This window comes from Carlito syrichta, unplaced genomic scaffold (assembly GCF_000164805.1).
Source record: "Carlito syrichta isolate Samal-C Ts95f unplaced genomic scaffold, Tarsius_syrichta-2.0.1 Scaffold303504, whole genome shotgun sequence".
NCBI classification, from domain to species: Eukaryota; Metazoa; Chordata; class Mammalia; order Primates; family Tarsiidae; genus Carlito; species Carlito syrichta.
The window spans coordinates 538,180-542,083 of record NW_007247600.1 but is presented as its reverse complement, the minus strand read 5'-3'; positions in this window follow the sequence as shown (position 1 = coordinate 542,083).

Below are 3,904 nucleotides of genomic sequence, written 5' to 3'. Positions count from 1 at the left end.
GCCTCACGCCTTCCGAGTAGCCGGAATTACAGGCGCGCGCTACCACGCCTGGCTAGTTTTTGATTTTATTGTAGAGATGAGGTCTCGCCTGCCCAGGCAGGTCTCGAACCCACGGGCTCAGGCAATCCACTCACCTCAGCCTCCCAAAGCCGTGGAATTACAGGCTGAGCCACCGAACCCAGCTCGGCAATACATTTTCAAAAGACAATATGGTAAATAGTGCTTCAGCACATGGCTCCTTGTCTACGGTTGACAAAACTCGGTGTGCTAAAGTATACTAGTTTTCTTCCCCCGAAAATTTTTTTTTTTTTTTAGAGTTGGAGTCTTACTCTGTCGCCCAGACTGGAGTGCAGTGGCCACTCCCGGCCACCGCAGCCTCGACCTGCTGGGCTCCAGCGATCCTTCCGTCTCAGCCTTCCAAGTAGCTGGAACTACAGGCGTGTGCTGCTACGCCCGGCTAATTTTTGATTTATTGTAGAGATGAGGTCTCGCTAAGTTCCCAGGCAGGTCTCGAACCCACAGGCTCAGGCAATCCACTCACCTCAGCCTCCCAAAGCGCAGGATTACAGGCTGAGCCACTGAGCCCGGCTTCCCCCAAAAAATTTTAAGGAAGAAGCCAGGTATTTGGTAAAGATGCAAGAAACATAAATGTGAATGGGGAAAATAATCGTTGCTAAACAAAGTATTTATGGGTGTGGGCTGATCAAATACCTTTAGCATGTGCAGTTGTTTTCAGCATGTAGGACCAGCCACTCAGACTTGGTTTCTGTCTTCTAGCAACTCTTAATCTGCTCTGTTGACTTGGGTATTGTGCACTTGTGCCATAATAATTCACCTCAACAAAGGCCTTTCAGTCACACACCCCCCCTGGAACTGGAACTATATTTTTTAAAGTCCTAGTTATACAACCAGTTCAAACCCCCAAAATGAAGTTAAAGGGAACACTGGTGACATGAGGATTCTCTAGTATAGATTCTCCTAGGTCACTTTTTCGAAGTTTCTGCTTCTCCATTTTAGATATCGGCAAATGTAAGAGACAACACTAAAATAAAATAAGTGGCTAGTCACTCTTATGCCAACAGATTATAACTCATCATCTACACAAATCGAGTCAGCAATATACATGAAAAAATAAGTGTCTTCGAAAGTTTGTTTTAGGAGCAATAATGATAATAGGTAATTTTGTTTAGCATTTTCTATATGCTAGGTAAAGTGCTACGTTCTCATCAAGACTTTTCTCCCTTGATGGTCATAGAACACAGAATGAGCCCTCTTTAACAAGTAGGGAAATCAAGGCTTAGAGAGTTGCCCAAGATCCCACAGCTCATAAGTGGAGAAGCTAATGTTTAAGCCCAGTGGACTTCAAAGCCTGTGCTCCTAACCCCTCAGCCATTTGAATGACTGCCCAAGTGTGGGAGATCACTGAGAACTCGAGGATGATGCCATATCTCATGTTTGGCAATAATACAACTGGGGCTATCTCACAATGCGGTAAGTTGCATGGATGGAGGAAGGAAATATTGCTGTTAGGGAGAAAGAGAAAAAGAAATTCGGATTTCTGAATCATCTAAGTGTAGATGTTTAGTTTGCTAGGGCTGCCATAGCAAAGTGCCACAAACAGGTGGCCTAAACAACAGAAACCCATCATCTTATAGTTCTGAAGGCTAGCAGTCTGACATGAAAGTGTCGGCAGGGTCGAGTCCTTCTGAAGATGTGAGGAAGGATCTGTTATGTGCTGTTTCCTGGCCTCTGGAGGGTCATTGACAATCTTGGTGTTCTTTGACTTGTATAACTCCCATTCACATAACCTCCCTCTGTGCATGTCTGGCTTTGTGTTTTTAAGAATACCAGATGACCGGGCGCAGTGGCTCATGAGGCCTGTAATCCCAGCACTTTGGGGTGAGAGGTTCGCCTGAGCCCGGGGGTTTGAGACCAGCCTGGGCAACTTGGTGAAACTTCGTCTCTACAATACATCACAAAAACTAGCCAGGTGTGGACATCTGTAGTTCAGCTACTTGGAAGGCTGAGGCAGAAGGATTGTCTAAGCCCAGCAGTTCGAGGCTGCGGTGACCGTGAGCATGCCATGGCATTCCAGCCTGGGTCACAAGAGTGAGACTCCAATTCAAAAAAAAAAAAAAATACCAGTCATATTACATTAGGGGTCCACAATATCAGTCGCAGAAGAATGAGGAGATGTGAAATAGATTAAATGATAGACAGGATCTTTGAGATGAACTGAAAGAAACTTACTTGGAAGACCAGAGCTGGGGAGAGAAGCTGGCCCAGGCAGATTAAAGATTTTATACCTAGGTGTAGTCTGGACCCAGGTGACCTGAGTTAAAATTTCAGCTCACTGAGGATTCCCTGAGCCCACGGGTTTGAGACCAGCCAGAGCAACTTGGCAAGACCTCGTCTCTACAATAAATCAAAAAATTAGCCAGGCATGGTGGTGCCTGCCTGTAGTTCCAGCTACTTGGAAGGCTGAGGCAGAAGGATCACTTGAGCCCAGCAGGTTGAGGCTGTGGTGGCTATTAGCGTGCCACTGTATTCCAGCCTGGGCAACAGAGTGAGACTCTAACTCAAAAGAAAATAAAAAATAATTCCAGCTCACTTTGTGGCCTTTGGCAAATTATTTAAATTTCTGTGTTGGTAATATTGTGATAATTCTATAATATTGTGAGGATTAAATGAGATAGTAGTTTAAAGTGGTTACTATTGTGCCTTCATATAATATATGTAAAGTTTCTTACATAGTACCTTTCTCCTAAACCATCCAGTACTTAGTACAGTGACTTAAATATTGGAGACACTAAACAAATGTGTACTGAATGAATTCATCAAATGAAATAAGATTAAAGAAGCCTCTTGGGTAGATGTCATACTTAAAGGAAAGCCATGTTGAAGACCACTATCATAAATTAATGTCTGTTGTGAGTTGGTTGGAGATTTTTAATATTCCAGAGAACCACTTTTAACTTGAAAACGATTAAAATGTCCCTAGCTTTGGAGGAAGAAAGTAAATACAGCAGATGGAAATGAGTGATAAGGAATAGGAGAAAAAACTTAAAATGTCCTGCTGCCACTTTGGAATATGTAGCTCTAACACATTTCTCATTTATTATAGCATGCTGTTTTAAACATACTGAAGACAAATCAGTTGTTGCTGAAGAAAAGTTTGGCTAGAATCCCATTATATCAAAGGAAAAATTGAAGGAGAAAGAGAACTTAGTAAGATGGGAAAAAAAAAATCATAAAGTGGAATAGATTGGAATATTTCTCCTTCCACTCATTTTTATTATTCCCAGATGCTACCCAGAACTGTTTGGGTGTCATAGCTGCTCATGACTGGGCTGACACAGAGTTAATGGGAACAAAGCATGCTGTAAAGGATCATTAAAGATGATACTTGAAGTCTGAAAATAACTATAAACCAGCTACACAGTAATTATAAATGAAATAAAGAGTCGTGTCCGATAAACCAGAGTCTAAATTGACATTAAATGTATTCCCTTGGGACGCAAGGAGGGCCTGAATGTGTGGGAAGCCAGCCCTCAATGCTCCTTACTTTGCATCTGCGTAAGTTTCTTTTGAAAATGAGTTCTGATGCTCTAAAATGTGTTTAATAACTGCACTTCATATTAGAGAATCATTGGGATGAAACCAATACCACTCTTATCCTTAGAACTGAGTTATATTTTTTTTTAAAAGTTTTAGTTAGCCGGGCTCGGTGGCTCAGCCTGTAATCCCGTGCCTTTGGGAGGCTGAGGTGAGTGGATTGCCTGAGCCCGTGGGTTCGAGACCCGCCTGGGCAGCAAGACCTCATCTCTACAATAAATCGAAAAAATCAGCTGGGTGTGGTAGCGCATGCCTGTAATTCCGGCTACTAGGAAGGCTGAGGCGGAAG